The sequence below is a fragment of the Hetaerina americana genome, unplaced genomic scaffold (assembly GCF_022747635.1).
Source record: "Hetaerina americana unplaced genomic scaffold, ioHetAmer1.1.p SCAF_1, whole genome shotgun sequence".
NCBI classification, from domain to species: domain Eukaryota; kingdom Metazoa; phylum Arthropoda; class Insecta; order Odonata; family Calopterygidae; genus Hetaerina; species Hetaerina americana.
This window is the reverse complement of record NW_027286069.1, coordinates 95,717,353-95,740,935: the sequence shown is the minus strand read 5'-3', so window position 1 is coordinate 95,740,935 and position 23,583 is coordinate 95,717,353. Positions and strand designations below refer to the sequence as shown.

General features: G+C 37.4%; 1 protein-coding gene across 1 annotated transcript in view; it reads left to right on the top strand.

The window, feature by feature from the left end:
• Positions 1 to 1,313: 1,313 nt before the first annotated feature.
• The window catches only part of LOC139695105 (gonadotropin-releasing hormone receptor-like), a 53,604-nt gene continuing 31,334 nt past the window's right edge, over positions 1,314 to 23,583 (top strand). Inside the window, exon 1 of the mRNA XM_071593741.1 lies at positions 1,314 to 1,490. The gene's annotated coding sequence lies outside the window, so the exon portion shown is untranslated. The remainder of the gene's footprint in view (positions 1,491 to 23,583) is intronic.

Here is a 23,583-nt window from a genome sequence, read left to right as displayed (position 1 = left end):
TATCGTAGAATAATATCTAATGAAACAATAAAATACGGATGTCATGAGCTAATAAAATTACATGTTTTATACGAATGTGAATAATAAATCAAACGAAGGAGCTAGATGGCATAAACCAACACAAATATAGACAGACCAAAAAAGGATACACACGTATTCCGGAAAAAATATACATAATCCAACTTTTAAGTATGGACCATAATTATGACATAGAACTTTTTAAATTTTTGCATGGTTTTTTGATACGATGATTGTTTTTCGAAACATCAACATTTAAGGCGTAAATAAGATTTTTCTCATGCAGTCTTGTCCTGAACCAACGAGTTGCATAAACTAGCTTTTGATATTCCATTACGCTGTGGTTCTGAGTCTGAATGCAAGGTTCATAGGAAAACGATGCTCGATCCGAAAAAGGATGCAATGAAAGCTAATTTGACCAAATCACCATAGACGACGAAGTCTCATGTTGGGCTCACATCTAAATTCTCTTGAAACCGTGATTGAACTTTATAATACGAAAAAAAACCATTTCAAAAATGATACTCTCGATGGATGAATACTGTTGTCAACCTTTGGGAGTTATTTTTTAATTTCAAGCCAGTAAACAAGAAGATTTGTGTGAACATCTGAGCTCTTTCGTAGAATTTTCCACTCAGGGCATTTTGTTGTGGCGGATAATATAGGTTAGTTAATTCACGTCATCATTACAGTTTATGAATCACAGTTCTGCAATCGACATCCTGTTCCCTGTAGCCCATCTCCTTATTCTCGCTGATCCTTGTAACAACATTTCACATTACCCGCTTCTCGTAGGCATTCCTCCCTAATTATTACCAAATCGTTGCTGGAACATGCGGAACGAATAAAATATTAATGGAGAGAACAATACTCATTAACAGATTCAGTTTGAATCGCGTCCACCACGGAGAAAGAATGTTTCCATTTCCTTAGCTTTTTATCGATGGGCACGCATTTTTTTAGTCACTGCTACCGTTTAAGACTACTAGCCCAAAGGAAGTAGAAAGATGGTGCGTATCTACACACAATCTCCCGTAATTTACACGCTTCGAGAGTAGTTTTACATATTTCGTTCGAGAACGCGTGGATGTTGAATTCTGCATGACATGGAATAAAGAGTCTGAAGTCCTCCACCTGCCCCTAACGCCGCGGCATAGATTAAAGCGTTTATGTGATCGAGGACGGCAGAGTGGTCATCGTTTTCTTATGGTGCGCAGTGACCCGTGCGCGGATCAAACTCCATCCCCGCGTGCTTCCGCGGGGGACTCCAGTCTTGAGTTTTCAAGCGATCGGGAAGAGTTGTTATTGACAGTGCATCTCACATGGATTCATCCGCTGAAGAAGATTTCCAGGTCTCCGTTCCCTGCATTTCGAGAACGTAGGGATAAAAGATTTGACTGCCCCCGAAGGATTGATTTTCTGCTGTGATCAGTCCACGTCGTAATTTCATCAACAGCAGTAGGTACTTCAAGGTAAGTACTGGCGTAAACTTTCACCTCGTTCTAAATGCGGTGTGCGGTGATATTCACATAATAAGACCGACGTTCTAACCCAATATTGTCATATTTATAAAGAGCAACTCCGTTAATCGCCTTCTTTATAAAAATACATCATTGTCCTCTCTTTTATTAAATATTATATCATATTGGTGAAAAATCTCAATCAAAGCATTTGTTGATGGATGTTTCACAACTGCAGCTCCGCTATGGCGTCACTAAAATACTACTGGCACATGCGCAATTGTTATAGTATATCAGTTACAGCTAAACCTCGTGCGTGAGGAGCTGAAGAAAACAGTCTTTTCACTCTATAAAAAGCGTGATTTTCTTTCACTTTTGTAAGCACCTACACACAGTTCCTGCATGGAATACTTGCTTGAATGAAAGACCGAAATTTATTCAGGTTTTCAGATTTTCAATTATATGATTTGATTTCAACAATGGGTTTCTTTCCATGTATTCCCAGGACACTTGCCAACACAGAAAGATTTCGCATCAGCTACGTTTTAATGGCAGAACGTAAAGAATTTGATGTGATTTATCAATTATAAGCTCTTAAAGCGGCTCTTAAGGATCGGATAAAAGGCGCTTATTTCATTGGTAGATTACGCATCAAATAGTTGCCAACTTACTGATCCCATGTGTCTTGTGAAATATTTTTACGACTCAAGACCCCTAAAACTTGATATCAAGGATTGGTAATACGTACTGAATTCTTGTGGACACGCACGATTCGCGAATTTTTTCTTTTTTGAAGCAAAGTCTTTTACTGTTTTCTTAAAGGAAAGTTTGAAATATGCGCGCGGGCCGATTTTGCTGAATTGATTTTCAATTGTATAAGATTTTTCCGAATATTTTAATTGCAAAATGGAAAACTTTGTCTAACCCATTTTTTTCCTTTCTACTCCTATTAATGTAGAATTATTTTAAAAAAATATTGCTAACATTCCGACGATTAATTTGAAGCTAAAATATGCAAAGGATCTTAAAACTTTTTCTCATGAGTGATGAACTATTATTTTAAAAACTTTTAAAAGACACTTAAAACTTCACAAAAGAGTAAATAAAGTTTTTATGTTTTTAAGATAGAAGGTGAGACGATATCAACATTGATGCGAAAAATCTTAGGAAATGATTGGATAAGAAAGGAACAAATACGCATTCCTTAAAAATGTTAAAATCTGTGGCAAACATTTATGTTAAGCAAACGATATGCATACATGAACACATGGATTTGATTTTCCTTTAACCATTTCCTTTTATCTTAAGGTTAGGGTTGCCTTGTCGGTGTTCAATAATTTCCAGTAGCCTGAGAGAATATTTGATCGAATGAGAGAAGCTGAATACTAAATATTGGAAGATAAATTAATATGTATTATTATTTGTGGAAAATGAATTAATTCCTACTAAATTAAGGGTAGAGTGAGGAATTTGGCTCACGATTTTGAACTTTTAAATAGTGATAACTACCATAAAGTTGACACTAATATTTAAAGATAGAAAGATTTTCTAAGCTCCATCTAAATATTGTCCCTGATTTTGGATGATTAAGAGCTATCTTGGCATGCTAACTATTACAAAGAATCCTAAAAGAGGAAAATATCTGATGTCTAAAGAAGTGTTAGTGTTTTTTAAGATGATAATGCGGTCAAAACTAATTAGGAGTCCATTTTTTAAAGGAAATAACATTTTATCAAAATGAATGGAAATACGTTATATAAGAGGTGATTTCCAATTTATTTATTTTTTCATTAGCCATATTGTGCAAGTGATTTTATAAAAAGGAAACCGTTTTGAGGTTTTTGGAATTTTCCTTTTTATTTTGATGCAAAAAAGGTGAGAAAAATATCGTTTTTAATTATTTCAAGCGCCAATGTTTTCTAAATTTTGTTTCGATCGGAGTGATTTCAACAAACGAGGAGAAAAATTCTAAAATTTTCACTGCTAGATCAGCAATATTTGATAAAAAGTTTACCTGTAAGAGTTTGAGGCTAATAAAAAAATGAAATAGAAAACTACCTCCACTTCCAAAGAATTTCATCGCTCTTAGTATTCATGAATATAGTGGCATCTCCCCTCTGGTCCTAGTTCCTTGTGTGCCCCTCGCTAATGCTTTTGTCCAGGTAAATATTTATGAACACCTCAGCCATGAAAGCGAGTCAGCCATGACAGCGAGTCAAAGAAAGCATCTTGAGTGTTCGAAGAGAGTGAGGGTGGTTATATAGCCTCAGAGAGGCACTGCTTTCTTCAGAATGTTCATTGTTTAGTCACTCTGAGAGGATGCTAGGTGATACTGAGGGATGCATATGCATAGTAGATTGCTTTTGAAGCACAGAAAAGAAAACAATGAATGGTGAAAATAATTTGTTATTCTTTTCCACCTGTCTTGAGTGACCAAATTGATTTTTATTTGTGGCCCAATTAATTAGATGACTTAAGAGACGGAATGTCTCTTCCCTCGCCTCCGATTTTCTGCGTTAATTTCAACATGAACGTGTCACTAAAATAAGATTTCACGTCTTACTTAATTTATTTTCAACATATATTCCGTATGATAGTCATAGCCTGTTCAATGGATCTTACTATTTGTTTTCGTCAAGATTTAGGCTCACAATAGGAATTTCCTTCGGGCAGGCAAAGGAAACCTCTATGCATTCCTACCGACTCTCCTTTCACCCACACTGCTATCGATTGAAATACAAACTGTAATTATTATAGTTTCATTTGTTTCCACGTATAAACGTCTTTTATTATGTAAATAACTGTGTACGGTGACCAATCACTTATTCTTTACCTATCTTGGCTAATTAATTAGTTTCTTCAAACTTCTGCCCATTCCGCAAGGTGCCATTAAAAATGCTTCTATTTCCATCTTTAACCATTTTCATATTAAAATTTCTGTAGAATGTGTATCCGTCATTTAGATTCTTCACGACCGAGTTGTACTTTTGAAGTGCTCTTTTTTTATCGTGAAATATTAGAATACTCAATTGCATTGTGCTTTCCTACATTTTTTTTATATATACCTGCCAGAAAGTCACGAATGAGAGGGCTTTTAACTGACTCGTCAGATTTTGTGCCTATATGCATTTTAAATAGAAATTATTGCTGCAAGTATTTTGATTGGATTCAAGCGGAGGAAGAGAAGCAAATAAGATAGAACATTGCTGAATATTCCATACATGAACCAAGATATACATGCATGCCTAAATTTCACGACTGTTCAAACATAAACATGTTTGTCATTCCCAAAGAGTGAAGGCAAACATTTATAAAAATTTAATCTAAAAATATAAAGTGGGTGTTCCCAGGAAATAAAAATAAATACCATGTTGAAAAGTCCCTCGCAGACAGAAATAGTATCTACAAGGTCACCATCCGTATCTGTGAACTTTATCCTATGAAGACCACGTATGCGGTTATAGTGCAAAGCATTTAAGTATGCAACATTATCAAGTTTCGTAACAAAAATATCACACCATTTAATTTCTGATTTGAAGTTGAAATCTATAAAAATTAATATATAATTTTCTGTTAAGTTGAGAGGTCATAAGTTTAATGTAAAAATTTTCGACTTTGTGAATGTAGCTATGTCGCGTGTTTCTTTGAAGCACGCCCTAAAATAATTTCAATATCTTTCGTACCAATTTTAATGAAAATATCCGGGTGTGTATTCACCCCCTGCCAAACACCCTAGCGGTGGATTGCAGGATATGTAAAGATATAAATAAATAAAGAATCCGCTATGCATACCACTAGAATAATAATTAAATCAGCACAACAACCTCAAATACCGCGATAAAACTGTATGTAGTTGGTGTACAAAAGCAAAAAATCTGTTTCCTGAATACTTTCCCGAAGACTTAATGATAGGCAGTTTTAGTTATTCAACAATGGAGTTTCTTTTAAGCCTAAATTCTCATGCTGAAGTCTGAGTAAGACTTCAGCATGAGAATTTAGTCAGGATCTTTTACCAAAACTCTCATTAGGATAAAAATCGGACCAATTTCTTTGAAATGTTGTGTGAGAGTAAAAGGGGAAAGGTAGATTACTAAGTACTTTTCAAGGCCACCCAATGTGCCGCCATAATCGCTGTTACTAACCGTGACATTTCTCCCAAAACACCTCCTATTTGTCGTTTTTCAATTCCTTCGTCGTCATTTCGGTTCTAGACACTCTTGCTTGATCTGCACCTTCATTGAAGTTGTAAAGTCGCACCACACATCCCATCAATGGCTTGCCATGTACCTTGTAGATTATAGTTGATACGAATCCTGATGAAAAGGGAAGTTCAGGTAAAATTCTAAAATTACCATTTTTTTAAGGCAAGACATAGCTATAAGAATCTACAATTTTCTCTACCAGAATTTGTTCTGAAAAGATACAGATTTTAGCATATGTTTGGGTTTCTAAAGCCTACGCTTTTTTCGCACAATTCATTCAGTACTTGATAAACATAACAGTTTCAGGTTTAACTTTGTAGAATTCCTTAATTATGAGGGTAAAAAAGAAACTTTACACTTCCACAATAATGATTTAATATTTCACGACCATGGTTTTAATGCTGCATCATAGGTTGCTGCACCCAAACTCAATTTACCCCCTCCCCCTTACTTACCCTAGCTTACCCCCTCTCCTCTCCCTTAATCCTCACTTGGAGCCAGACTATATGAGTTGAGAAAATGTTGATGTATGTTACCTGATGATTATGCGCAGCATCGAAACCATGGTTGTGAAATATTAAATCGTTATTGTGGAAGTGTAAAGTTTCTTTTTTTACCCTCATTCAGTACCAATCAAGTTGCAATAATAGGCGACTGCAGTTGGCTTCTTTCCTCAATGTCAACGTTATTCTTACACTCTGATAGGGCTCAATTCTCGATTTGTCGATTTTTTGGCCTTCATGTACTTGCTTTGTCCATTTTAAAGAGATCTTCCCTTCTATTATGCTCCCAACCATTACATATGACCACTCGTAAGTTATTGAAATCCAAAGGGTGCTGGGATTACCGGGCTGATATTTTCCTTTGATTTTCCTATGCCCTTTATCTCTTCTGCTTACTTCTCGTTTCTTATTTTATCTGCTTGGTGTCCATCGACTGTTCTGATGAACACAAAACTACTGCTAAATAACCATTCATCGATGGGGGAAACCAGTTGAATGTAACGGGAGAAGAATATCCATCAATCTGAAAGTAATCTACGGATAAACCCGGTTTCAAATCAAAGCCCGGAAAATTATGCAAAATTTTAGAGCTCCTAAATATTAATATCAGCGAAAATTGGGTCATCACTCTTCCTGCCACTTAAAATTGAATAGCATCTCGTATTCCCGTTCAAATGAACGGCAGCATAAGAATATTTTCTTTTCTGACACCATTTAGTTATCGCGAAGAATTGATTTTTCATTCAGGCTCAAGGCACAAGGGTTTTCTGATATGTATTGTATCACATCACCTCCTCCTACTCTTCTGCATTATTCTTTCTTTCTTATTTCATACGTTCATTCGTTCTTTAACATTTGACTCCACCTACAGGTCTTTTTCTCTGGTATGGTTTTCTAATGATCCATTGAGCGCCACAATAGTCCATTTTTTTCGTCTGCTTCCTTGCTTGTAACTCCATCTTCTATGGGCGCAGTAGACCCCCTTTTGTCACAAATTCCTTCTCGGTTTGAGGTAATCTACGCTTGATATTTTGTCATATAATTACGAGATGGACTTCCATCAGTCTTGATCTTTTCGAATTTTTAACATCGCTACGATGTCATCTGTGAAACAAGGCATGCTCATTTCCAGCCCTTATTTTTATTAAAATGAGGGCTAGTTTGGATTCAAAGGTAGCGGAACGAGAAAAGCTATTTTAGTTATCATGTTTAGCATACAGAAAAGAACACTTACAAAAAGAACATCATCTCTTTAGTGAATTTCAGGATCGGGGAAAGCTTTTGATCAGGGTGGACTGATGCAATGCTCATCGTCATCATATGTTCTCAATCTGGGGATTTGTAAAGATCAGCTCTCTTAGCTATTTCCTGCTACCTATCTATGTCATCATCCCTTCCCATTTCTTCGTGCTGACGTTTTCCGTCACCTATTTCTCGTAATTCATTCATAGAATTCCTTTGAACTTTCCTCCTTCAACGGTTACTTGAGTTTTGGTCTACGGGGAACCATCGTAACTCAGGCTTTGGTTACAGTTCAGCGTACCCTTAAAGAAATTACAATGCATTTTAAGGGCAAGTATTGTCAATAGTACATGACTCGAGAGTAAGTCGCATTGATTAGATGTGAGGAAAGAGAAATAAAAAAAACTTAAGTATGAAATCGAGTAAATTGGGGATACTACTTATGATCATTAATGCATGATCTTAAATGAATGAAGAAGTCATTGACGGTGTACGGATACATGAAGGTATGCTAACTATCTTGCACTTTGCATGGGATTTTTGGAGTGAAAAAATAAAAACTAAAGACGACATTTGACTGTCTGGGAAAATTTTGAAATATTCAATATCAATAAAAACAAGAATGAAATAAAGGCAATGACCTGCAAATGAAATTCATAAAAATAGGAAGGGTACACCTTTCGGCAACTGAGGAAATTATGCTAATATCGTAAGACAGCAAGGTCAGCAAAAAAACCAAAGCGAGAGGGAGGAAAAGCAGGAAAGACATGTTAGCTGCTTTCTATCGGAAGAAGCAAATTCCAGCGGCAAATGATGCTCGTTGGGAGATAAGAAAGCTGCACACAAACATACAGGTAAAGAATTTAATTTAAAATAACGACTAGATATTCGTGATAGTAGCAGCAGAGAAAACCATGTTAAAAACGATGAAAATATAAACTGCTGTGTGATAATTGAAGTGAAACAACTGGAATGGGTGAATCTTTCGAAGAATAGATGAAGAGAAAAGGATATTGAAGACCAGGAAAAGTGAAACTCTAATCAGATGAATCCTGGGGGAGGAATTTATTGACCTAATGGGTTAAAACTGTGATAACAAGAAAAGACTAAGGGTGGAGTTTGAGAAGCAGGTGTTGGAAGACATCAGCGCGGGAGACTATAAAGGAAGGGGGCGGCAGGTATCAGGAGAACAGCCACAAGTCAATCAGTAGAGAGATCCCCGTTATAAATGGATATCGTAGGAAGACAATTAGATTAGGAATATGACCAGTAAAATAAGAACTTGCGAAGAAGATGGATATTACTAAAATTTTTAAATTTACACTATTCAATTACAGGAAATAGAAGACATTAGTTGAGAACAATACAGAGAGCGTAGCGGTTGATGATTTTGAAACCTTTTCCTTGAGGGAATATGTGGAAAAGAAAATATAATGAGTGTTGATCACAGTATTTCGTAATAATAATGTCGGGAAGATTGAAATAAATAAGCTGGATAGAGAGGAAGGCAAACATGGTGCTAAATAAATTAAAAGATGATAAGTTGGTGGATGAAATTGAAGTGGATTTAAGTGGTGGATGGAGGATCAAATGAAAGGTAGTGGGATGGCGCACTTTGTGATTTAAGGAAAAGGTCTGGTGAATATTAGGGATTGGGAATGATGATATGTATTTTTTTGACAACATGGGAGATTTAATAAATCAGGAAGAACGTGAGTTTCGAATTTAACTTTCATTCCTACTTCCTTGACATCAACTATCAAAAATATCGAATATATGCGCCCTGAAAGATTAAGGATTTTAGAGCATATGTGAAAATTATGCAGGGGTGAGGTAATGATAAGAACTCGATGGCCGAGAATGTAATACACCTCTTTAACAAGGGTTAGGATCAACTGGAGAAATAGGAGAGGGCGTTCGCAATAGAGGCTTTGCTGTGCTTAGGTCTGTGATTCACTCTCCACTAAAGAAAAAAGAAGTAAATGAACAGCAATGGGAAATAAATTACGAAGCAAATGCCTAATAAAGAATCATATCAGATAAGAAATAAATCAGACTAGGAAAGAAAACAAATTATGTCTAACATTCACAATTAAAATATAAAAAAAATATATTTTAAAACTTTCTAATTAAAATTGTATAAAATATGCATCCGGATGAAGTTATTCATGTGCTCACATTGCAAAGTTTGAGAGCACGCTACCGTTTTCAAGCATATCGAATGCAATTAAAATCTAGTCCCAAGTTTTCTACCCGTCCGACAAACATATTTTGGAGAACACGTAGCCTTTTAAATTAGGAAAAATAAAAAGCCATTGTTATTATTTCTTATTCAAGCCATTTTTACCGGGTAAACTATATACATTCTCATTGTAAAATACATTTTCTGCAATAATATGCATTTAAAAAATATTTACTTGTTTTTAAGCATAAAAACAGAACCAACGTACTTGGCCATTGCTCTGGTATAAATGCCATTAGGCAATCTTAAGGAGGAAAGACCGTAGGGTACACAATCAGTTACAGGACATAACCGCGGGTATTTCTGTAGGGAAACATTTCATAGTGATGGGGTATCAAGAGGCGGCGGTAGGTGACGGAAGAGATGTTGATGAAGTAGGGGACTACGGATTAGGAACAAGGAATGAAAGAGGGCAGAAAGCAATAAAGTTCTGCCGGAGACAGGGGTAAATATTATCAAAACGTGGTTTAGATACCACAAAAGGCCTGAGAACACATGAAAATGGCCGGGGAATGCAGAAAAGTATCAGACAACTTGTATATTATGTTAAGGTACATATTTAGAAACAAAGTAATCAATTCGCACAGCTACCCGGGAGCGGATGCGGACTCGGGTCAGCGTGGCGAAAGAAGAGTAGCGTCCGATTCAAAAAGATAAAAGAAGGTAGACGGTTTAGGAAAAAGATTTGGAATCAATAATGGGACAACAGGAAAGGGGTATCAGCAGACTGTAGGGAAAAACACTAAGTAAAGAAAGAGAGCAGGGTACCATAGACAAAATTGGGAGCAAATCAAAATCGGAATATCGAAAGCCGCAAAAGAAACTATAGGAATATACATAAATAGAAAATGGACTAAGAAACCACGGATTACGGACGAGAATATAGATAGACGATAGAAGGAAATGGAAGTATTCAAATACAGAATTATGTAGAAGGAAGTATAAAGATTTAATATCAAATTGAGACGGGCAACGAATAGAGCAAAAGAAGGGTGGTTAAAGACGCAGTTCGAGGATTTGGAAAGCTTAGAGAGGAAGGGTGAAATTGGTGCGTTATACATGAAGGGGAAATCACTGCCAGGAAGTAAAAAGGGCAAATGGTTCCAAACAACCAAAGATAAGTCAGGGATAATATCAATTGAACCAAAAAAGATACACGAGGGATTGAAAGAATGTATTGATGAATTGTATGGTAAAGACATTAGGCCAGCAAGCTTAGACAAAGAAAAAGAATATGACGCTGATATCTTTGGTTAAGGCTTACTTGATGACGAGATAATAATAGCATTAAGGGAATTAAAATGAAATATGGCCACGAGGGTAGACAACATGTCCGCGGAACGATATAAAAGTTAAGGAAAAGATGGGAAGAGGAGTTTTTATGGACTAATTCGCAGCATTTTTGAGGGAAGAATTTGGCAGGAAGCCTTGGTCGAATCAGTTTTGGTACCTAATTCAAAGACGAGAAAGGCAGCAATAAGTAAGGAATACAGAAAAAGAAGCTTGATTTCGCCAGCAGCTAAAGTGGTCTCCAGAATAATCAATAAAAGGGCGAAGAGCAGGGCAAATGAATACTTAAGAACAGTTTGGATTCGGGGAGAGGCACACGTGATGCCATAGCGGTAATGATAGAAACTAATAGAGAGAAACGTTATACAATCAGGATATATTTTTGCGTTTAGTAGATTTTGAGGAAGTGTTTGATAGAGTAAATTGGATGAAATAAATTCATGTCTCGCAGAAAATAGGAGTGAAACGGAGGGATGTAGGACACCCGCAAACTCTACTCGTAGACACACCCCGCAGACAGACAGTGCAGGTGCGAGTGGCGGATGGAGAATCCGGATAGGCACCGTTAGGAAGAGGAAGAAGACAGGGTTACCCATTATTATCTGTGCTTTTCAACGTATATGAGGAGGAAATGGTTTGGAGAAGCATGGGAAGAACTAGAGGTAGTTATGAAAATCGGTGGGGAATTCTTAAAATTAGATTTTCGGGTGGCAAAGCTTATGTTTTTCAGTCAGCCAAGGGATTGCAAACTCTGCTAAGCATATCAGGTCAGAGCGATAGGTATGGGATGAGAATTAATGCAAGCAAAACAAAAATTATGCGGTTTTCGGGAGTGAAAATGGCAAATTTAAACGTTTAATTAGGAGGGCAAAAACTAGAGTTGGTGGATTAGTATTCTTTTCTCCGAAGTATTTTGGACCAATATGGTCAAAGAATTAAGCGCATAGGTGAAGTGCTGCATTAGGGTAAGGAAGCTTTCACAAGAAGACAGGAATAGATAGATGGCAGGTAGGTTGAGTTAGAATATTAAGAAAAGGCTCGTCAAAACTTTGATATGGAGTTTGGTTTTGTATGACACAGAAACATGATCGTTGGAGGATCATGGGTGTAGATTGGAGACTCTGAAAATGTGTGTTGAAGATGGAAAAGATGGGGTGAAGACTCGAAGGAAAACCTACAATGAAGGGCTAGGCATATTGTTTAAAGAGGGACCTGCTATTTTTCCCCATTTCTGGTTGTGTTTTTGGTTAGAAGAAATTGTACGCATAAGGCTGTGTCCATCCAAACACCTACCTCAATCGGTAATATACAGAAGCATAAGTAACTTACTTGTAAGCTTACCCCAGAGTGACACTTCAGTGCGTTTCAATCTTAAAGGAAAAGAATACCGTTATTTAGTAAATCGACTACTATTTAGGGCTTACGGTTAAATATTCTATAAATGGGTACTTTTTCACGAGTGTTTTGCTCATTAATACTGTCGCGTTATGAAATGTGATTATATAAATTTTTAAATAATCATATTATTCAATAGCTGACTGTTTTTGAAGAAAAATACTCCTTCAAAAATTTATTTTGTTTGTTCCGTTACGTTGAAGATAATTTATGCATATATGTGGTATCAGTCGTAATTTAAATATATTCATTCGGTTTTAAGAAATCTACGTGAATTCATTTGATTTACTGGAGAAATAGGAAGGATTGATGTTTCATTATCATATTTGTTGATATTTGATTTAATTTTGTCACCATTGTAGCTAAAAAATTAAACTTTCCGATGTATATTCATCATCATACATGTGCCCCACTCTAATTTTAATTTAGCACCGGGAGTGAAGGTTAAAAGTGAAATAAATACTAGGTATTTATTTCACTAGGTAAGTTTAGTTTCCTTACTTTCAGTACGTTTAGTCGCCGTCATGCAACTTTTACAAGTTGTCACAGTAAATTAGCTATAAATTAGCATTCATATTTGGCAGGCAAGTATCGATTTTCCGAGAGGATGTATGATATGTTCCTGTGACTCTCCAAAACCCACCTCCACATGATAGACTCTCCATAATTATGGCCCTTCACGTACAATTGAGGAGTTTTAGGCGTCGCCTTTTGCATTGATTGCAACTTTATGTATCAAATGATCATTGCAGCATCCCCGGGTCCAAAACAGTCACGAACAAGCAACACAGCTGAACGTTACAATCATTCCACGGGCGGAATTCGTATTGGCGGCTTTGTATTAGCTGGTAAACACATTTTCTCCCCCTGAAATTAATGTATATGGGTTTAGGGAAGTAATTGACTTGATTAAGTGGCATTTACCTGAAAAAATATGAAACTTGACGGCCTTTGCCCGCAAATAATTTATAAAAAAACACGAACACAAATTTAAATCTATTTTTGAGCGGTCGAGCGTCCTGTTATTTAAGTTTCGTGTGCTACATTCAAAGGTCAGTGAATGCCAACACAAGCGAAAACATCTGAAATCCACCATGGGAACGGAGAGGTCCCCCCTGTCACAATTGGTTACTGCCCTCTTAGATAAACTCTGAAAGAAAAGAGGATTATTTGTCACTTGGAGAGTTACATTTCAAAGTTTTCAATCTCAATCTCATCGGAGTGGCCGCAATCTTCTTTCGCAACAACAGCGTTGGGTGAAGGGACATCCTGGTTGCTTCTGTGTCTGCCCATTGCGCTTGGCTTCGTTGTTCCCAGTTCATAAGTGGCGATCACCTTGCTTGGACTCGGTTCCAAAAGGAATTCGTTTTGCAGAATATCTCCACATTGAGAGATTATGTTCACACGCATAGAATATCACGAATCATTTTTATTGCAATTTTATTATTATTTTTATAATCGCAATTTCAACACCCCTACATTTTAACCAAAATTCAAAATTTTCATTTTCCGTGATTCATTCACAAGGGGCTATACGGTAACCACCCTTAAAAACACATCGATGCAGAAACGGCCGTTCTCTCCGTCTCGTTCCTCTTCCTTCCTTGCAACGTGCCACACCCATGTGGTACAAAAAAATCGACCGTCCTCAGCGATGATTGTTGTGCCATTTAGAATATTCAACCCTTCCCGTCAATATTCCATGTGCGGCTAATTTATTCGCTCGACGAAAAACCGTGTGGCCAACTAGAGTCGAAATATCTCGCACCCAACAACCTCCTAATCCACCTCTCTTACGCTGATGCTGAGGCTCGCTGTGTTATTGTACACAGCGTACATGTCCGGCCGGATTTATCGTCTTTGCCGCGACCTTTGGAGACTCTTGCCCCCGCAAGCGGAGGCGGCCTTCTCGTCTTGACGCCTCCCCTCCACACCTTCGACCCCACCGTTCCCCCTCCTTCCGTCCGCCCTGCGACCTACCCCTCCTCCCACGACTCCCCGCATTGCCGCACACCGTGGGCCGCGGCTCGTGTGCCTGCACCGAGTTTCCCGCTTCCGCGTCCTCATTTAAATTAACTAATTCCCCGCAGGTTGTGTTCGGTGTAGGTTATTGGGGGAAAAGAACAACAATAGCTACCTACAACATGGGCATACCATACCATACGTTAGTATTTATAAATGATATTTAAATTTGTCAGCTGTAAAAAAAGGTAAGGCAATTTTTATAAGCATAGGTACAACCGTGCCTTTTTCGTTAGCTAGAATTTTAGACTTTTCTTCCAGGTAGTGGTGGAGTTTCTATTTTTTTTCTTCTGTTGTGGCCACGAATTGGATGGGGGAAGTTCGGAAGTCCTTGGTTTCCTCTTTTTACGATATTTATTTCGTGCAACCTTTGACTGTGATCTCATCTTCCAATCTAACGAGATAAAGGGAGCGAGTCATCTTTAGGTTTTTCCTTAAACACTCATTTTGTATTCCGTTTCTTTGTACCATTTTAAATTTGAAAATATGTAGAAAATGCAGACCGAATATATCGTTGTGATCGTTAAAGTTTTGGCAAAATTTCAGTTCAAAGGACCTACAAAGGTGTCTGCCGAATGAAATATGGACATAATGTTAATATTATGTTTTGTTTAAGATCGACAAATCGTTGCTTAAAATTATTTAAATAATTATTTTTCCTAGGTGATCTTTTATTTTAAAAGTTATAATTTTAATTATTTCCAATTACTACCTCTGTGCTAAAAATTAAATCTAATTTACCGTAAGAAAAGCGTAGCAAATTAGTACGAAACGGAGGGTAAATATTACACCACAATATTAGTTAACTAATAGCAATTTAAAATATGAACTTCTACATTAATTTCGTTAGTTTTACACAGAATATTATTTCGCGGCACCATAATCAATTATTGGCACCACGCTTTGGGTGTTTAAGATAAGCTACAGTGGGAAATTGGGTCATGGGAAATTAAGGGAAAATAATCAATTCTTATACCTTAACTATCTATCAGGGAAGATTCGGTAATTTATCCAACTCTTCTGGCCTTCCTTCAAGTCAGTGTACTGAAGTATTCCGGATACACGCTCATGCCCTTTAAGTTATCAAAGCAAAAAAAATTGAGCCGTTTTTTTCATCTATCAATAATTATCTTGAGGGCATGCACGCGTTCAGTGCATGCCAACAGCATTTTTTTAATTCACATTTTGAATAGAATATCGAAGATAACACAAGCGCACTTCAATTATCAATTCTGCAGCAACTCATATTGACTTTCTTGGGGAATTAAAATTCAAAATGTAGTCTGGATAATCAATTACCTTGAATAAGACACTAGTAATACTCTTTCGTAATGTATGATATTGTTATAAACTGACATGAATATAATGCAGTGACCAAGGTGTAGGATTGTAATGAATTAATTCTAACTAACTAATTGAAATTGAATAACTATTTTCATCCGTAAAACGCTTTGACTATCGAATTCTTTTCAAATAAAAATGTGCCTAATTCCAAGTGGAAGGGTGACTGACCGAAATGTTAACTTGATTAATTGAATTAGTAAAGCGTAAATTGAACGTACCGTTTGATGAGAATTTCCGAGAAGATTCATAAGCCACATCGCATTGTTGCAAGCCTTCGATGTTAGGATGTAGCCATTTCGTAATAATCGTCGGCAGACAATGGGTGCCCTTGGTGCTATTGCTTCCTCCAGAGCACCCAACTTTCAAATTACCCCTTTGCTATTGATTCCTTTCACTCATACCCGTTTGAATTTTAATTCTTCATGTATCCCTTATTCTCTTTCCACCTACGATGCCTTTCAGCGTAATCCACACCAGCCCATCTCCTCAAGATATCAATTACGCAATAAATCTTGATTTATAACATCCAACCTTTCAACCTTCATCTCTTTTCAATCGCTGCTATTAGAGCACATACAAAGTGATCGTTCAATTTATTTTCGGTATCTCTTCACGTTTCTTCTTTTCTCGTATCTCTGCCTGTTTAAATAGGTGACATATTTTAGGTCAAGTCTTAGAACTTGTAACAGAATCCACTCTAAGCACTCCACTATTTTCTGTCTTCAGGTTCACATCATCAGGAATCGATTTCCCTTTCCTATTGACGAAGGCTTCTTTTTTTATTAGCGGAAATGCGTTTTATCCCTTGTCTTACTCTAACCTCGATTCTTTTATGGCGATCCATGCTACAAAATGGCCAGGATTCCTAATGTTGCTGGACAAAATTAATTCAAAAGTGAATCAAGCTTATATTTTTTTCATCCTATTTAATAGTAATTTATTGTCGGGATCTTTTTTCCATATATCTATATCCGTGTGAGTACACATAAAATTTCAGAAAAAATGTCTTGTATCTTTGTTAGGTCGGAAACTTTTCAGACCACCCTCGTACTTGTGTTTATAAATAAATATGTATATATTTATACTTGTGTTTCTATATATGTATAAATATACTACCTTGATCAAAAATTTCCCGGAATTTATTCAGAAAATTAAAAATACAAGTTTATTCATCTAAATCTATATTGTCCCCTTCAAAGTAATCCCCATCGACTGCAACACACTTATGCCAGCGCTTGATCCAATCCTCGAAACATTTTTTATATTCGGTTTTCGGTAGGTCCATCAGTGCTTCCTGCGATTTTTCCATTACTTCCTCTCGGCTGCTAAAACGCGTTCCCCGTAATGGTTTTTTAACTCGATTGAACAGAAAGAAGTCACAGGGAGCCAAATCAGGTGAATTCGGTGGCTGTTGGATGGTATTTGTTGCATTTTTCGTCAAAAAATTACGAATAATGATAGCACTGTGCGACGGTGCGTTATCATGGTGCAAAATCCACGAGTTTTCTGCCCACATTTCTGGTCTCTTTCGGCGAATTGCTTCACGCAAACGTCTCATAACGCCCAAATAATACTCTTTGTTTACTGTCTGGCCTTCTGGCAAAAATTCATGATGCACTACACCGTTGTAATCCATGAAAACCGTCAGCATTGCCTTCTTTTTTGACTGAAAACGACGTGGTTTTTTTGGTCTCGGCTCATTTGGTGAACGCCATTCACTTGCCTGATGTCTGGATTGCGTGTCGTACTCATAAACCCACGTCTCGTCTCCAGTAATGATCCTTTTGATGAATGTGGGATCGGATTCAGCCTCGCAAATCATGTCTTTTGCGACGTCAACACGGTCTCTTTTTTGCATGAAATTGAGGTCTTTTGGCATGCTACACGACGGAAACCCAAATCATTAACCACAATGTCTTGGGCGGATCCATAGGCAATGTTCAAATCCTCCGCTATTTCTCTGATGGTTAATTTGCGGTTATTGACCAACATTTCTTTTACTTTATCAATTTTTTCACCGACTTTCGAGTAGTAGTAGTAGTAGTTTTGAGGGGAGGCGACCGACAGCTAAGGTCATTTGCGCCATAGGGGAAGGACAGGAAAGGATGAAGGGTGGAGAGAAACCCGGCGTCGGCATTAGCCTACTCTTTACGAAAGGCGCCAAGGGGTCCGCGGCTTAACGTCCCGTCCGACGGACGGCGTACTCACTCAAAGTGCCCTCCACAAAGCACCTCAAGTAGGGATCGAGATACCTCTGAAAAATATTCAACACCGCCGGGATTTGAACCCGCGCCCTCAAGGTGGGAAGCCAGTACGTTAGCCCCCGCACCATCTCGATCCCCCCGACTTTCGATGTCGATGGTCTGCCACTGCGTTCATCATCTTCGATTGACTCACGACCACTTCTGAACCGCTCGTGCCACTGGTAAACGACCGTTTTTTTTAGAGAATCGTTGCCGAAACACTTTTCCAACATTTCCAACGTCCGTGCGCCACTAAATCCGTTTTTTACGCAAAATTTAATACAAGTTCGTTGTTGCAAATTTAAATCCATTTCTGCAATTGTAAAAAATCGCCAACACACACAGAGATAGATGTACTCTTGGCTACGTAACTTTTGCAAATGTCAAGTTATGACACTAAGATTTAAAGGGAATATCAACAACAGATGTACCAATTTAACAAAAAAAACAGAACTCAAATCGGAACGATGGGAGCGCCACACGGTGGTTATTCCGGGAACTTTTTGATCAAGGTAGTATATGTATGTATGTACATAAATCATAAACACAGTAATCAACCCGAAGGCCGCTTTGGTAGGTGATGATAGAGTTCACCCAGTATTAAGCCCGAGGGCTTGTGAACCACATTGTAGGTTCCAAATGCTTTCACATAAATTTCGGAACCATTTTCCATTATTTTATAAATTACGAGGAAATGGCTTATTAGATCTTCATCTACCAATTCCATCGAAGAGGCTGGAGAAGGATTTGCAATAATACGACTGGCCATATTAACACCATTTGTGGCGCCATTTCCGGGATTCGGAATGCATACCAATAATCCAATCTCTTTACGGAATATTTCCCGAATTAATCTTGTGCTTCCTTCGGATTTTTCTTTGTGTGATTTCCGGATTTGATATGGATTTATTTATTGTTCATCCTCTTTGTGACGAAGGCATTCAGAACTTAATATCATGCTTGTAAAGTCGTAAAGAGATTGAAGTAGCGGTAGAATTCATCCGAATGAATATTCTAATCTCTTAGTTCTTTCGGCGTTGCCCCGGAAAAGTAAAAATGTCTCTTCGACTGTTCCATTATAGTATGTGCTGCTAAGCTTGTTATTTAGGTACCATCTCATGGGGAGATTTATTTTCACCTTTGATTTAAATTTTTCTCGAAATAAGTTCCATATTTTGAGTATCGATTTTATTGATCAATATTTACGTCGACACCGCAAATTCTTTTTTTAAAAAGAGCTAGATTGACCTACTGTACTTCTTCGACTCTTTCCTTGGATTCTTCTATATAATGCATTTGTTTTCTAAATGGCTTTTCCCATGGATTTACTCACAGCCATCATTTGCAGAGGAACAAGTGAAATTAGAATCAAAGGAAATTTCACCTTTATCTTCGGCAAATATTTGAGGAGAAACTCCTTGAGATGAAACAGTTTCTCATCCCCTTTTGGAAACCACAAGAAACTGTTGGCCACACGTGACGGTTTCCCAGATAGGATATAGGAAGTGGAGATCGAGAAGGAACAAACAAGCAGTTTTTATTTTTCTCATTGAACTCACAAAATTTTGCTAGACTTATATGTCGCCGACATTTCCTCTTTCCCCTCTCGTGCCTTCAGAAATATTCTCTAATACCACGGAAAAACCGCAGCATTTCATTTAAGTCCTACCAAATTCCCTCCAATCCCCCTCTTCCTGTGTTCATTAAGCAATTCCGGTCAGCAGCGTTCTCTCTCCACTGTTGCACCCACTCACAGTGTCTCCCATTTTGATAATTTATCTTGGCTTCCGGGAGCTTTACCTTCAAATTGTTGCCTGAACTAGCTTCACACAAGTTACTAGTGATACACAATGTGACAATTACTTTTTGTTTATGTGTGTATGCATTATTGTTTTGTACGGAGGATTCATTGGATGATATAGTCCCTCCTTTGCATTCCTCCTTTTTGAGCTCTTACACTTTAACATCCCCCTATACCAGCACTTAGATTTTGATCCCATAAAAGTGTTCCATACTGCTATTTGTCTAGTCATCTAAATCACAGCACTTTGAAATATGCTAACATTCACATTTGGTCCTCATCGACACATCGCGTTCACTCGTCGTTGGCTCTTGAAGCCCTCCTATACGACCCCTTTCAACTAAAGCAAATCTTGTGATGAAGGTTTCACTACGATGCTGCTAAACATTAGTTTTTTAATCTCTCCAATGAGTGATTTTTATCCTGAATGTGATTATAATGCGTATTTTGACAGTTTATTTTATTTAGAGCTTAAAAAAATTGTTATTTTGTTATTGTAGCATAACACCGCCGCAATGGGTCGTCAAGAAGCATTCCTATTGCATCATCAGGGAATCCAATGAGCTTTTTCCATGTTGATGCAATGAGTTAGATGGGTGCACAGATGAATCGTCCGTTTTAGCCGGAACTCCCGCTCGCATTACTGGTGTCGTTTATCCCGCAAACGCCCTTGCCGGTAACCGTGCTCATGACCTCTTTCTCCCTAGCTTGCGTGCCCTCCCCTTTCTCTCACAGCTCTCATTCTCTCCATCAGTCATACGCTTTCTCCTTCGCATCCGTAGGAGGGGTCGATCAAGTACATGGTATCACAAATTTCCACGTAGCAGGCAAAGATGGAGACTTACGGGGACTGGATAATCCACGAAATTCGTTATGCAAATGCTTGGTAGATATCCTCGCTTAACATCTAACAGCTTGCGATACTATGGATGGGAAATACAAACTCAGCGTAGAAACTAGAATTTATTTGATCAATTGAATTAATTAATGTGATCTAGGAAAGTTTTGAGCTATTTATCTCAACTTTTGCTAGATACAGAAGAGTAAAAATCTATTATATTCACTGTCTCCACTTTGGTAAGCGGTTAAAATGGATACATTTTCGTGGAAAAAGCCACATTTTTATTGCAAATTGAGAGGAAAATATTAGCGGATACCATCATCATACTATATATTCCTTGACGTCATTATGCTAAATAGTGTTGAATTTGAATGGAAAAAAGAAACACCAAGTCGTTAAACCTTAAGTCAGTGGAAAAGCAAAGTTATACGAGGATATTAAGGAATGGCTATGCACCGAAAAACACATTCCCGAGGAACTCCCTTTTAGAAAATTTTCTTAAGATAAAATCAAGACGATAGAGTTTTTTGGAAGGTATTTTAAACATTGGTTTTGAAAAGTTTCCTTTGGGAATTAAATCACGGAGACAGTGGCAAGGGTAGTTTGTGGATATGGTTACTAGCTACAAGTTAAATTACAATTCCCTAATAATTTCTACGAATAACATAATACTTTCTAAATATTCATGGAAGCAAATGATATGTACTCTGACATATACATTTTCACTGGACATTTTTCCCCGGTGAAACTGTATGAATTTGTTAATTAACTCGTGGGCTGATGATACAGCCTGTAAATTGCCCCCCAATGAGATACCCTCGAAAATTTTCCTCATTACGGAAAACGACCGGAAGCATGCTCCCAAGAATGTAGGGCGTTGAAGAATCAGTCGCCACGCCTACCACGACACCATTAATAATGAAATTTGGAACATGATTCAAGAAAAAAGAAGGAATTAGAAAGAAGTTGCGTCAGTTTTATCAGTTAGCATTCAGTGCATTGAACACTCGCCATTAATCAAGCCTCTCATGTCCCCCAGAGTGGGATGCTCTTGCACCGATTTCGGCGGACACGTCACAGCTGTTGTTGAAGATCATATCTGAAATGATTGTGTTTTCAAAACATTTTCGATGCCATGCCCGATGCGCTTGTTAAAAAGGAAACAAAAAAAGAATCTTCGTTCCGCTTCTCTTGAGTGACGTATTCTCTTAATTTTAGCTGCACCGACAAAAACAAAATGTTTAATTTTCACGTACAAACGATGACTAATAGTTTTCTCAGCAGTAAAATTTCACCAACGTGAAGTATTGTCCGTGATTCATGTAAGTTGAATTCATTGATCAACCAATTAGCCACGAGACAAGTTGACATTTTTAAAGACTTTTTCACCATCGATAACGAGTCAACTAAGGCCACTGGCCTATAACTTAGTGATGAAATAATGGAAAAATTGTGAAAACATGTTACGTTTCTCGATGTTTTCCTTAACAAACAACATGGTGTAGAAAACGAACCAAACAATTTACAAAAAGCATACTACTTCACAATAAAGTTTGTTGAATAACCTTCATCACACTTTAACAGATAACACCCGGGAAAGGGCAAAACATATTTTACTCACGACAAGGGAAGTTGGTGTATATACAACGTAGATAATAATTGATTATGAACTCAAATGATTCTGCAAATATTTTGAATGTCCTAACATTGACTCAGTCATCATTCAATATTCAGCTGCACGCAAAAACTTATCCCAAAAGTGATCCACCTACAATTAAGAAGAGAAATTAATCTGATATCTCAGTCATTACCTGCTAAGATATTTCACAATACTTTTTTTAGCAATGTTAAAATCGTGACTTTGTATGTGCCCTACCTTCTATTTTTTTAAAGAGCAATTCCTCAGTATAAAGCATAACAAAGCTGTAACCACTATGACGGTAAACCCGATCCGAGATCAGGTTTGCTGATACGCACAGAGATATATTAGTTTTGAATCTGTGATCATAGCGACAGAAACATAATTTCATATCTAATAGGTCTCTACTGGCGCAACGGCGTAGCCAGTTGAGGACACAGCTATTGAACGGAGAGTCCCAGGTGAAGCGGGTCCCATATAAAATCCAAGCGGCAAATTTTTAAGGTTATTGGAACGTCGTAGGAAACGGAATGGCGGCACTGGTAAAGAAACTAGCGTTGGTACCCTGCATGGCACGCGCGAAGTTTTATTTCGATCTAAATCGAGACCTCACCTAAACAAACTAGCCTTCGGGTTGATTACTGTAATTATATTCATACAGCTTCTGATGAATGTAATAATAATTTCAGTACTAATATTCAGTATCAAACTGGCTTCGGCATATCATACCTACAAATCGTTTTGGTTGATTTCGTAAGTCAGTGATGAAGTTTTTGAATTTCTTTCGAAAAAAACAAAACCATTAATTTGCTTGTAAAATAACTGGCGAACGTAATATTTGCAACTCCTCGTTAAAGTAGCACAAGCTCTTTCATATAATAGGTGCATCCTCGATTAGTGTAGTAACGTCTGAACCACTTTAAGAAACCGATGAAGTCGGTCTAATTCCACTAAACTTCTGCTGAACCGATGTCGAGTACCTAAAAATCGACCTTCAAGATGACGCACATTAGACTGTTGGCGACCGCAGAGTTAAAATCTATCACTGTTTTATCTAATGGTATCGGGACAAAACGGCGCCGTTCACGACTGTTGCAAATATATCTTGATAGAAGTATACTTAATTATTTGTGAGAGTTACATGAGACTTAATGGGAATATATATATATATATATATATATATATATATATATATATATATATATATATATATATATATATATATGTTGTAGACGCACTCAAGAGAGCTATATAACATTTGGACGGCACAATAGAATACAAAATAAAATAGATAACGCGTAGAAGGACTCATTTTAGATCGTTTGAGCTTTCGGCCTTCTC